At 38.2% G+C, this 14,174-nt stretch overlaps 1 long non-coding RNA gene across 1 annotated transcript; it reads left to right on the forward strand.

The window, feature by feature from the left end:
- The first annotated feature begins 107 nt into the window (after positions 1-107).
- LOC112575836 lies at positions 108-13,474 on the forward strand. Its single transcript, XR_003101690.1, has 8 exons — positions 108-366; positions 4,532-4,788; positions 6,728-7,120; positions 9,118-9,169; positions 9,593-9,616; positions 12,302-12,319; positions 12,996-13,022; positions 13,461-13,474. It is a non-coding gene; the product is annotated as an uncharacterized LOC112575836 (long non-coding RNA).
- The last annotated feature ends 700 nt before the right edge of the window (positions 13,475-14,174 follow it).

Genomic DNA, 14,174 nt, shown 5'->3' on the forward strand with positions numbered 1-14,174 from the left:
TAGTATGTTTACTCTCGCCTACTTCTTTGCTGGTGATGTCGTGACTCATCACTAGCCAAAGTTCAGCCTCATACCCTGTGTCGATAGAAATGTGGGAAAGTGGGTTGTCGAGCCAGCAAGTGTGGATACTCTCAAGCAGCAGTCACAAACCTGAAGACAGGCGGCTCAAGGCAAAGGGTCGTTGTCAAAGTAGCAGTGGAGTTTGCAAGCCTCAGGAGTAAATGAACATCCCTATTTTCAATCACTCTGCTTACCTTCCTAGTCTAAGAGGGGCACTAGAAAAAACTCAGCCTTCTTTTTCACCCTCGCCAGTATACCACGGCTACTACAGATCTCCAGCAGCGTTCCAAACAGAAAATGAGCAAGGTGAGAGCACTTATCCTCGGATAATGGAATGTCCAATCCCTGCTTGAAACATCAAATCAGTGGTCCACAGTGGCCCGGTGTTGCCCCATTGTTAGTGGTGACGGGGAAGATCTTGTAACTGAAAAGCAAAACTTCCTAGAAAAAAGGGTTTCAGACTTTATAAATATCTTACGCCGTCCATCCTCCATTAGTGATGAAACAATTGTCCTCTTCAGGTAAGACAAACTAAAGTGTTCTCACGCCATCCACAAAAGAGGAACTAACGAAAGCCATCAAAGGATGGTAAATGGTAAGGCCTCGACGATCCACGTGTATCCCTGCTGAGGTCTGCAAATGTCTTACTGCAGCGGATGACCAGTCTTTGTGAATCATGGCACGACCTTCCAGCAACTACAAGATGCCAGCTAAGTGTATATCTACAATAAAGGCTACTGCCAGTCCTGCGATAACCACGATAGCATAATTTACTATTTGTAGCAGGCAAAGTTTGGACATAAGTCCTCCTCAACTGTATCCTTCGTCATCTTGGAATATTCTCCATGAGAACTATGCCAGATTTCTTGCTGGGCACGGAGCCACATATGATCTTTGCCGACAGCCATCTTCACAAAAATGCCAACAAGAACCCTTCCTACACTAGCTCGATTTATCAAGTTATTACTGAAGATGGTAACCTTAAAGAATTAATATGTGAGGGAGATTTTATTTATTTATTTATTTATTTATATCTGAAGATGTATCTACGTGTCTGTGACATATGTAAGAATAGGAAGGACAGAACCATCACATGACAAAAGTTTACATGTGTTTGTAATCTTTGATTTATTTGAGTACATCCAAAGATATACATTAAAGGGCTAGAAGAAAGAAAGAATGAGCGATGTAGAAACGTGAGGCCTGCGTGATACAGCAGCAGAGTGTGACACGTGATGTCCACATGACTTCAATGCAGTCTTCCTCTTTCTTTATCGCCCCGACTGTTTATCAGTCTGGCTAAATGTAGGTGTGACGAGACAGTGATGTAAGTTCATGTAGGTTTAGTTTGTGTAGTCAGCACCAGGTTCCGGTTCCGGTTCAATTATCTTAAACCCGTTCTAGCAATCATTGTGTCGGTCACAACCAAGGGGGACAACTCATGCTTACCCTAACACAGTCAGGGGCAATAACCCTGGTCCGGGACATCAGAGTTTCGTGTGACTTAAAATAATCCTTTATGCATGTTAAACACATATCATCAACTGTAACACTGCATTTCTCTGAATTTACTTCTGTTTGTCTGTGTGTGCACGTGCACGTGAGATGCATAAAAACATGAATCGTGTTCTAAAATTTCAAGTTTTGCTCTGCTGATGTAACAATTAACTCTTTTGGACATTACTTGCTAAGGGTCTGCAATGATTGTTTTAACTTGGTAAATGTCAATGGCTTGGAAACTTTGCTCTCTTGTAGCCATGGCGCTTTTAGAGAAAACTTTACACATAGTGCAGGTTGCAATGTTATTTTATTCTTTCTGAAGGTTAACTGAGAATGTGCCATCTTCTCTCACTTTTATCCATGGTGAAATCTAAACACATCCCTGTAGAGTTAACATTCTTAGGGATGGTCAAGATAGTCAGACTTCGAAATGTAAATTTGATAAATTTGTATGGAAAGATGATAAAATATTTAAAGTGATTCCCTTTTAAGGAGGCTAAGAATCTTATTGTTAAAGATATAAATGCTTCACTTTCAATGCTCAGTGATGTTCCGAATAAGTAGTGTAGCTTTACAGTTGGGAGACGCCTTTTGGAATGTGGAAGTGAGAGCGCAGTATGGCAGGCAGCCACCGAGTGAAACTCTGATGTCAAAGGGTTATTGCCCCTGAGTGAGTTAGAGTAAGCACGAGTTGTTACCCTTGGTTGTATGAATGGAGAGGAATAAGTGTTACGTGACCGAGTGAGTGTTCACATATTTGTAATGATATGAGTTTTAAACAATGATTGCTAGAACGGGTTTAAGATAATTGAACCGGAACCGGAACCTTAGTGCAAGAAAGTATGAGAGGGTTCAATGAGTGTAAATTTTCCATACTTTGATCGCAAGATGGGAATATGCTGAGGTTGATCGTGTGTACACATTGCATATGTCGTATAGACTCTCATCGCCTTTAGAACGCTGTTTTGAGGTAAATTGTTAAAAAATATCAAATGGATTACATAATGAGTGTGTTTTGCAATGATTATATAACGAGGTTATACAAAGCAGCAAAAAAGTGCACAGAAATTCTAAATGTTACACAAAAAAGGCACGATTTGTCCTTTAATGAAGTTTATTGAAGTAGAAAATGCTTTATCATCAAATGTAAACACAAAGAAGAGTAAAAGTTAAGTAAAAATAACAATAATTTAAAATAAACAAATAAATTTGTAAAGCAACACTTCTCATTGATACACATTTATATACATAAATGTTTCCCCATGACATGTTAATGAAACATTCTTTAATCCGATTACAAGTTTTAGAAGAAGCAAAAACATATTTAAACTGGAATTGACAAAACCATAATTAAATTGCAGTTTTCGTTAACAGCACATTTCTAAATCGTACTTTCCCAGGTAGTAGAAAGGAAAGAATACCAGACGTATTCACAGGAACTAAAAGTGACTTTAAGGATTGGCTCCCCCATTTTGAAACAGTCGCTAGATGGAACGATTGGGATTACGCAGAGAAGGGAATGAACTTAGCCATGTGCCTGCGAGGTAATGCCCAACAGGTTCTAGGAGAGCTGAGTGTAGGAGAACTAGAGGACTTTGATGCTATAAGGCAGCTTTAGAGCGCAGGTTCGACCCTGCAGAGAGAGAAAGTCTAAAGCGTGTTGTTCAGGTCTAGGTTCAAAAAGAAAGGTGAGAGTGTCACAGAGTATGGTTTCGTGTTGAATCGCCTTGCTGCTAGCGAGAGGGTACCCGCCATCGAAGTTTAGTTATTGACCGCTGGACTTCCCCAAGGACTTGAGGAGCATGTTCAGGTCCATTCAAGAAGCTGTCTGGCTAGCGTCGAGTCGTTTGACGAGAGGTCGAGAGTAGGAAGCCTGAGAAGCAGAAGCTGTCAGGAGTGGTAAACGTCAGAACACGAGGCTTGCAAGCTAATGTAGGTTGGAGCAGTTAGTGAAGAATAGAGGTAGTTAGCAGGGCAGTTCTGTGACCTGTGTTCCTAGGGTGCTAGAATGTAATCCCTGTGTGTTACAGGAACAATGTGGGCAGAAAGACACTGAAACTAATAAAGCAGTTAGTGACAGTAGTTCTTTATGTGTTCCTAGGGTGCCAGTGTGTAGTGATTGAAAAGACACTTTAGTTAGTGAAAAGTAAAGCAGGGTCTTTTGTTGGACTCCAAGGTCGGCTGAGTTCGGGTAAGTGAAGAGATAGGTAAAAAAGAACACAACGCGAGGCAGGTAAAAAAATTAACTAGACGACGCACCCGACTAACGAGAGCTAGGATTTTCATAGAGTGGAAAATTCTCCTTGGGAACTTCCGTCCTCTTCCCTGGAACAACAAAGAGGAACGGACTGATTTGGCGCTAAGATAGGGTGTTAGCGAGAGGTGTCGGTCAGTCCGGTTACAGTATAAATAATTTAAACTGTTTAACATTACAGTTTTTCTTGTGAATAATAAAAATGTTATTGCATCTCTTGCCTAATACTTGTATGTAGCTGAAGGTGAGGAAAGGTAGAATTTTGAAAAGCTGTTCAATGTTTTCTTCAAGTTTCATGCCGATGGTAAGTGTATTTAAAGAAACACAGACGGCACACACACATAAACACAGACGCACACTGTAAAAAGATCTCTGTTTTGGTTTCACTGTGCAGAAGAAAGTTCTCCAGTCAGAACTCATAATGGTCTACACAGTATAATCGGCACAGTCAGAGTGGAATCAAATGTTTAATTCAAATGAACTACAACACGATAGGATCTGTGAAAATATTTTTTAACATGTTTCTCAGATCTATGTGAGAAAAATAGCATCGCGCAGTGATCTGACATAGGGCAAAGTTCACATCCGTTAGTTGTCGCTTTCGGGAGAATATCTGAGTCATATTTGCGTAGAATGAATTTAAATACTGTACATTTGCACCTGACTGACAATAACTTTATATTTAAACAGTAATCGTAAAATTGTTCTCCCTTTTAGATTTTGATTTTCTACGAAAATGTGGGATCTACTGCAAGTACGAGCGGTCACTACACATCCGCTGTGATAACAGAAAAGATCGACAACAGACAAGTCTGTGAAATTTAACCTCTCATAGGGAAGATTCGAATCCGAATTCGTTTTAGCATGTAAGCAAGTCACTGAGATGGAAGCTACAGCAACATCCAGCCCCTCATCTTTCAAACTTGCGCTGGTCAGCTGCTTGATATTCCTTGGTCTGCTCGCTTGCTGCTCTGGTATGGTCACAACACTTTGCATGGTCTGACTTGGTGTAATTATTATGTATACAGAAGTTGTACAACTGTAGGCGTATTGCTACTCATGTTGACATTTCTTTTATTGCAGTATCGTTTGAATCATAACTTTGAACTTCTTTTCTATAATATTAATACTATGATTATTACGTGTGACTCGTTTTGGTTTTAGATCTAAATCTAACGGTTTTGATCTCAAATTATCAGGTTTTCCTAATTTACAAAATTTTGTTACTCAAGACAATTTATTTATTTTTACTTACTGTGTTACTGAAGATATAATATATTGTTTAGTTTCCTGTATCACAACATCACGAAATGTATTTTGTAGCCTTCCAAGCTTATTCACGACACTAGACCTCAAATATAAACAGAAAAACGTTAGTCTGCTCGTCTTAACACATCCCGGGACAGAGCGGAGAACCCAAACAATTTAAACATTTTGATTTGAGTCCTGCAATGCTGGACATGCAGCCGTTACGTCCGTTATACTTCGACAATCAAATGTTGGACTTGAACATTCCGAATCCGAAGTTTCGAGCCATTACTAGAAGTCTTTTAGCCACAGATAGATCACTGCCTTTTCTTGTGAACGTTACAATACGCTTGGTGACATCCAAGTCATCCCAACGTCACGTTGTAGTTATTAAATTAATTGCGAGCTCCTTAGTGTTGATTTACTAGTCCGGTGGATCTGTGAAAAAACACGAAAGACTCGGAACTAACTGTGACATAAGTTTGCCTGAGGAAAAAAATTATTAAAAAAAATATTTTTCCTTTTCACACCGTCAAAGATAAGTCATAGAGCTGATGTCTAACAACGCAAGAAAAGACTGTCATCGCTACAACAAAGCAGTAAATCGTTTACGACATTAAGAAGTCAGTACCATGGCATTTAATGTAAGTCCACTTTTTACCTGACTCAGTTCCTACTTTTCTGAGTTCTCTACTCTTCACCCTAGGAATCGTCTTCGCCATTTACCGCAGCCATCGAGGTCTTCCTTACGACTACAGTGGTCCCCCTTGTCATTACAAACATGACAACAATGGCGCCATCACCATGTACACCTACCAAGCGCTTACACAATCAACATGACACTTCAGTAACTCGATGAAACAACATGCATCATTAAAAATAAAGTTTTGAAAGCAAACATTATCAAGCGTGATAATGCTGCTTCGGAAAGCAGCGTCCTCAAAACAACTCAGTTATGTAGAGGCTTTTCGTGAGTTTTCTGTTTTCTGTATGCTTTTGTAACAGTTAGTTTTGGGTTCAATCACAGATCCATCGGGCCATAGATTGATTGAGATCTCTTTGAAATCCATAAAAATGTCGTTGCTTGCCTAGGTTTTCCTTTTTCTTTGGTATGTCACGTGCCCCTAAAGTATGCAATTTCAAATGAATGGGGAGATTCGGGCAAAGAATACATTAATTTCAAAAAACCTTGGCCTCATTTGTGAGATTTGAGCCTAAATATTCAGTAGAGTTTAAGGTTTACTGTGAATATAGTAAGTTAACATACCATTTGTATGATGTTCAACTTGAACATGAAAAAGTTGCAGATAATGTTTTGATTTAAAAATCACGTGATTCTTAAAGCGTTGGAATGACGAATGAAGAAATCCCTTACAAAAGCACAAACCAATAAAACAGCAAATAAAGAATCCGCCACTTCAATACACTCATAAGCATTCTATGTTTTAATGTTAGAACTTTTTTAGTGCGCTTCAGGTCAATGTTGACAAAACACGTGTGTTTGATATTGTGTTAATACCTACTAACAAGTAAATACATAGTGCATAATGTTTGCTCATTGTAGCTTTTTTATTTGGAAATATATGAGATATAAACTGTTCTTACTGATGATGATGATGATGATGATGATGATGATGATGATGATGATGATGATGATGATTTCAGGTGTAATGAAAAGCAAGGAATTTAAAGTCTCATGTCAGAGCTATTATTTAAAAAACACATTAGGAGCTATAACATGTGAGGTGAACTCTGAGATGTTAAAATACCAGTGCCAATATACTTCCCAACGTCTTCTTCAAGTTAAAGTAAGTAAAGACATAATCAGTAAATGCGTCAAGACATCTGTGGCTGACTTACGTGAATTGCAAAGGAAAGGAACCATCAAACGGAGCTTTCAACTGTGAAGAAAAGGGAAACATAGTGAAATTAACTGCCATTTTATTCCAACTGAAAGCGACCAAGGAAGAGAAGCAAGCTGTGTCCTTCAATGCGACAATCGTACCAGGGACGTAGTCTATAGATTTCTCATTACCGAGACCTGCCTTTTGAAGATTGGTAAGTTCCTTTTACTATTTAATTATTTTTTTATTATTTCACTCTTTTTATAGCAACTAGCACATTCAAAAAAAAAGTGTCGTTCATTGCAAAAATGCTAGCACGGGAGTAGAGTATGGAACGCTCGTTACCGAGAAATGCTTGGTAAGTTCGCTTTACTATTTCTTTTGTGTGTGTGTGTGTGCGTTTTCACTCTTGCCCATTGTGTCAGAGATCACTTCATTGTTTTGCTGTCGTCAGTAAATGTCGGATGCTAAGCATGATGTTTACTGTCAGCGACTGTCACTGTGCATCATGTCCTATGGCAGCAACAGCTCGACACTACGCATTGTCCTGATTAAGTTAAACAAACATTCTCAACGACCTTTTTCAGCTGGAAAGATGTTGAACATTTCATGAAAATGTAGAGATCTTCTGTCGTAGGAAAAAAAACCTTCAAACATTCCACTTCATTTAACTTCCATCCTCTTGTATCCATCCTATGAGACGCGATCAGACAAAACCTATTTACTCCCCGCCATCAGCTCTTATTGTTTATGGACTTGTTGCCTTTGATCCACTTCTTGCACAACTGATTGCAGTCTGTCCTCTCGTCCTACGTTCTGTCTATTATGACTTGTGCGCGGTTGATGTTCACTGATGAATAAGTTTCTTTCCTTCATATTTACTGTGTGCATGCATTTCAGGACCAGAAACCTTATATCTGTAGATAGCTTTCTTGTTGTTTGGGAAACATTGGGTCAGTGGTATGTTGGGTCACCTACATTTTACACGCTTTGCCAGTCACGTGATCTAGTAAAGGATGGAGAGCTGCGGAAAAAAGAAAATGTGAGCACTTGAGTTTAATACTTTACGAGACGTGTTGAGACACTTCAAAAATCTTACAATTGTAAATGGGTGACCTGAGTGTTTTCTCGTGTTCTTGGTTTCGAAGAAAAAAATGTAGCCCTGCTTGATATCACAGACACGTAACTAAGTATCTTCTTGATATCATAGACACGGACGTATCTATCCGTTCCTGGGCTTTTGGTGTTTCTTTCTTTCATTTATAGGTCCTGGGCTCAATATTAAATTGTCTTTAGAATGACTTTAGCTATGTCACTTTCACACAGGCGATGGATAAAGAGCTAATAGAGGTAGAGTCGAGATAGATAGCTTCAGTATGATGATAAGCTACGTCTGATGTTTAATGTAGAAAAAAGGTAGAGATTTGTAGAAAAAATGTAGCTGCATGTATTAAAAAAGGTAAAAGATTAAGCTTTTGTAAATAGAAGTGGATAGAATAATACACGTTAAATTTACAATAAAGATCTTAATATCTAAGAAATAAAAGTGTACGAAATGGTTATTTCTAGTAAAACTTAAATATCAATATTTTGTTAGAAAAAATTTGACAGAAATCATTAAGCTCGAAAATGTGAATGTACGGAATATTATTTAATGAAGTAGATTAAAAGCTCAATCTTTAAAGGGACACCATCAAATAATGAACCACAATTATCTCTAGGAGAACCGAAAAAAGAACAAGACTCAAACTTTTCACTAATGGCATTACTTATTGCTCTTGCCATTGCTGGTGTCACAGGTGAGTAATATCATGCATGTTTAATATCGCTTGAACATCACATGGAATGTAACAACGTGCTGTCTTTGAAATATTTATGTGTGTGTTTAAATGAACGTAAGTAATTAATATAAAACCCTAGAGGAAAGTGTGTCCACCGCCACCAAGTTGCTTCTTGTCTCATTTTTAAAACTGTGGACGGGATGCCATAGAACTCACACACACGCACGTACGAGGTCGTTGGAGTGTCCCCCCCCCCCTACGATAATGAGGATTACAGGACATGTTGCTGCTTCTGCTGCGTAGGATGATAATGATGAAGGTTTTACTATTTAAGCTCACTTAAGGATAAAACTGGAAAAGAAATTTTGAATCTGAGACACAAAAGTGTTCCGCGCTTATCGATGACATTTTAAACTTTGGTCTCTTGCAGTAGTAGTGGCGTGGCTGATATGGAAAAATTGTCTCCAGGGCGAGAAAGAAGGGTAAATATTTTCCTATTAAGTTATCTATCAAAAGTAAAATAATGATTTGGACATGAGGTGGAGAGAGCATCACAAGGCCCAACGGTAAATATCTTCGTAATAGCTTATTAGTGAGAAAAAAGAGACAGAATGATTTGGACATGTTTAATTGACTTTTAACAGATTATTACTTTTGTTATAAACAACAACGTATTCCTTAGGAGGGGAATCTTTCAAAATTGAGAGAGAGAGATAATCAAACACGTTGAAGTATTGTGGGAAACTCGTGCACGCAATTTCTCACTAACGAATCCGGAGATGTTTTGTATTATTTCTTCCTCACAAACACAAACTAAAACTCGCTCCGCTCGCTAAATAAACTTTATAAATCATTTTGATAACTTTAAAATTCTTTTACCTTATTTATACCCTTTGCTTCTACAGTGACTCAGAGCCAAAAGCAGAAGGGTAAGTGAATTATTACTAAATACTTTGAACAGTTTATAACATCATCTAACCACAGACAGACATGCAAACAAGCATGAAAGTACAGAAGTACTGTAGTACTAATACACGGGACTGACAAAGAGACAGACAGTGTTGGAGAAATGTATTTTACTAATATCTTAATGTCTGATGGCACTTTTGTCAAACTTCACAAAGCGTTGTATAACTGCTAAAACTATTTCAACAATGAGGAACACTTTTTTATCGTATTCATTAACGATTTTGCTTAAAAATGCAGTAGTTTATGTTCAAACAAATGTGGTCTCATTCCTGGTGAAATGCTTTGAAAATGACCTTAATTTACAAGAGAGATATTATTGACTGAAATGTGGCTCCAACAAACACGCGCCATGGTACCCCAGCCCATGACGAGCTGAGAGAATGTGGTGTAGGTCTGAGTTGACTGTCCATAAACAGATGCTAAATACTGCCAAATGTGAAGTCATCCACCTTGTATATTTGGCCAAACTTGAATTCCTTCGTGCTGAAATCAGTACTTGTTACTCGAGTAGGAGCCTGGTTAGGACCTACAACCACCTGTTAGCCGCACAAACAGACCACAACTGCACACAGTCATTGCACTTGCTTTAGTGCTAGAGGCCTTCAGAGAGATTTTTGTCCACAAGATTCTTGACATCCAGGCTAAACTTGATCAACTACCTGTGCATCCTTCAGCTCTCGCTAACGACGTCGACGATCTGGAAAGTCCAAAGTGCTCCTTCGCTTCCTTTCAGCCGATGTCGGAAAGTGAGCTTAGGACCATCATACGCCAGTCAAAATCCACAACTTGTCCACTGGACCCAGTTCCCACCCCATTACTGGTAGAGTGTCTAGGCACCCTACTCCCTGCCCTCACCGAAATAGTAAATGATGTATTGTCCTCTGGCATCTTCCCAACTACCTTCATAACTGCTTTAGTGAAACCGCTGTTAAAAAACTCTACCCTTGACATCAGCGTGCTAAACAATTACCACCCAGCTTCAAACTTGCCAAATCCTGTCCAAAATCCTTGAGAAAGTAGTTCTCAATCAAATTCTTTCCTATCTTAACTCTGAAAATTTGATTTCTCCATCACAATCTGCTTATCGGCCTTTTCAAAGCACGGAGGCTGACCTGTTGATGGTGACAAACGACATTTTGTCAGCTCTGGACAAAGATGACATCTCATTCCTCACCGTGTTGAACCTGTCTGCTTGCTTTGATACTATATACCCTCTACTCTCATTCATAGACTCAGTACTCTCTGTGGCATCTCAGGTTCCACACTCCAATGTTTGTCATATCTCTCAGCTACGACTCAGTGATAGTGGAGGGCTAAGTGTCTCCACCAGTCTGTATACACTCATAGGCCACCCGAGGTTCTGTACTTGATCCCTACCTCTTTATCTTGTACATGAAGTCGCTTATTATTCTAATCTCATTCTGCATCAGATCTTTCCTTTGTTGACGACACTCAGCTGTCTACCACCAGTTCTCCTTCTCAGGCACACACTGCTTTCCACAGCATTCAAGATCGCATTTCCGATAATAGAATATGGATGACCCACAACAATGTAAAACTAAAAGACGAAAAAACAGAAGCTTTGATTTTGTAAACAAAGAGGAAAAGACTTTACCCTTCTCTGCTTGTCTCTGTTTGAGTAGCGTAATGCCGATGTTTCTTTTTGTTACTTCAACACCTGACGTAGGTTACATCATGTCTGCTGACATGTCTCTTGATGAACATGTTTCTCAATTTTGTTTTTCTGGATACTAGAAGATCAGCTCCATTCGCCATACTCTATCTCATCCGCCAAAATTCTCATCTGCTCATTTGTTCTCTCTAAACTAGACTACTGCAATGCCAACTCTGCCAGTCTACAGGACCTCATTGATAAACGTCACAAAGTCCAGAACTTAGCTGCTCGTCTCGTTTTCAGAACTTGCAAATGTGAACATGTCACACTACTTCTTCACTGGCTACCAGTTAAAGCTACAATAGACTACAAGCTCTCTACTCTATGCTATGGATTCTTTGGATGCTTCTCCCCCCACTACTTTACTGAAAAGTTGTCTGTCCACATCCTGCTCCAAACCTTGGCTCCTCATCAGACTCATCATTCTGTCCTCCCTCCCACAGACAGTCACATGACAACTGACGTCCTCCCTCTGTGCTGCTCAGCAATTGAACTCTCTTCCACATCACATTGGCCACTCGGACTACAAGTGCTACATTCACATATCTGTTCACAAACTACTATCCCTGAATTACTGTCTTAACTCCCTGGCAACACTCTCTGTCATGCTATAGTATCTACATTATAGTATCTACATCCCTTCATACCTTCATCCACTGCTTTACCTTCTACTCTTGTACCTCATCTTGATGTTGCTCAGTGTGTCTGTAGTACCTCACTGCTTACTGGCTGTTATCTTGTACCTCATCTTTATGTTGTTCATTGTTTCTATACGTACCTCACTGTCCCCTGGATGTTATGTTTCATTTATCATTATTAATCTGCAATGAAAGAGTGATCTGTCTTGGTCGTGATCGTAAGTGTTATAAGATCCCATCATCATCATTATTATTATTATTATTGTTGTCTTTGTCATCGTCATCGTCTTCGCTGTGGTCGTCTTAACATGGCATTAATTTTTCTCCCGCAGTGAAATGATGGCAGAAGGGTAAGTAAATACTTACTGTATACCTTGAACAGTTAATGACATATTATGACGGCAGGCAGACATGCTTACAAACATAAGAAAAAGAAATATTGGAGAACTAATACTTCTATATAGCAAAGCAATAGAAAGAATACCTTGTCTTGGAAAAATGTATTTCACTGGCGACTTTATTTTCAGTACATGTAAGACATTTCTGACACACCTCTCAAGGAAAACTACTGAAGACAGAATACATGATATAGTGGTAAAAGTAGCAACATTAAGCGCCCCCTGTACCAATAAGGCACATTTTTTTTCAGAAAAAAAGATTAACAAGTCAACCTCAGTTTTTGTAGTCATAGCACGTGACACTAGTGACGGTGGGTGTGACTGTGTGAGTGTAGTTGTGTGGGTGACTGTAGTTAACTTGTTGCTTTCATCTTTGTAGTTTATTTCTTGTTAGAGCTTTTAATTAAATCCATTTCTTGGAGGCAGAAATAAAAAATAGATTTTATTGTATTTTCACATTCATTATATTGTATCCTTAAGGTATCATCGAAGCTGTTTTGCTTAAATTTATGTACCTATAAGACGTTCTCAACTTTGCCTGTTCTTCTCCCTTCTTAAGAATTCTTTTTACATAATATTACAACTATGTTTTGAAGGTAGGTGTGAATTTTTATATTTTCTGTTGCAGGATACAACAAGAGCAAGAATCAAGAGTGTAAGTGGAAATTACTCGTTAGTAAAAAAAAAAGTCAAGCAAATAGACATTTAATTAAAACAGAGAGATGGGGCAACTGACAGATGTGTAAAGAGATTGAACGTCAAACGTATACCTGACCAGCTTGTGATGTTCGACAGACAGATGGAAAGACACCAACGACATTCAAAACAGACGTGTATACACACAGAGGGTGATGTTTGACAGATGTGCATACATCTAGTGTAAATGACTAATAAATCCTGCGATCAAAAGATGCACAATGTCAAATCAAGGGAGTTAATGCTTTCACATTAGACTTACATTGTGCTGCATTGGCTTTTACGTTAATTGTTCTTCTGAAGAAACAAATCAAATGTGTATAATTTATACGTTACAAACTGTTTGAAACCGTTTTTGTTTTTTTGTTTTTTTTTGTTTTTTTTATCTTTCCTGCAGTTGAGAAGAAGCAGCTAAGGGAGTAAAGAACCGGAACTACAACAAAATATCACAACAAATGCAGTGACCAGAAATAGAGAGAGAAACTCGTTCATCACATGACAACAGAATACTGAAATTAGATGATTACTGATTTGATTTTACATAAATTTATTATGAGTTACCGGCATGTGGCAATGATGATAGTACACGACGCAACGAAATCTAGTGTGTAGAGATCGAAGGAGTAGGTTTAAAATATAGATACTGAGTTTTTTGTAACTTTTAATCATCAGTAGCATCAAAAGTAACCAAAATGACAAAAAAACGAAAAAACAAAAACAAAAAAAAACAAACAAAAAAAAAAAAAAAAAACAAAAAAAAAAAACTGTGATCAATTAGGTATTAATTTGTTATTAGATTTAGATAATTTCTTTGCTTTTACGCTTTAACATTCTTCGACGACTTTTTTTCGTCTGTTGTAAACAAAAGTATAAAAAATAGGAAACCAAACACATCTAATTGTATTAGTAATAGATATATCCTTTACCTTAGCAAACAAATATAAACAGTCTTTGTATTTTGTAATCTTCATTCTATTGTAATGGCGGTTACTACAATTTGATATAAAAGTTAAAATATGTGCATGAGAAACAGTGGTTCATTTGTAATATTTTGTCACAAAAATAATAAACAGCATGAAACCAAAAGCGCAGCTACTCCTGATTTAGTCTG

The sequence above is a fragment of the Pomacea canaliculata genome, linkage group LG11 (genome assembly GCF_003073045.1).
Source record: "Pomacea canaliculata isolate SZHN2017 linkage group LG11, ASM307304v1, whole genome shotgun sequence".
In the NCBI taxonomy this organism is placed as follows: Eukaryota; Metazoa; Mollusca; class Gastropoda; order Architaenioglossa; family Ampullariidae; genus Pomacea; species Pomacea canaliculata.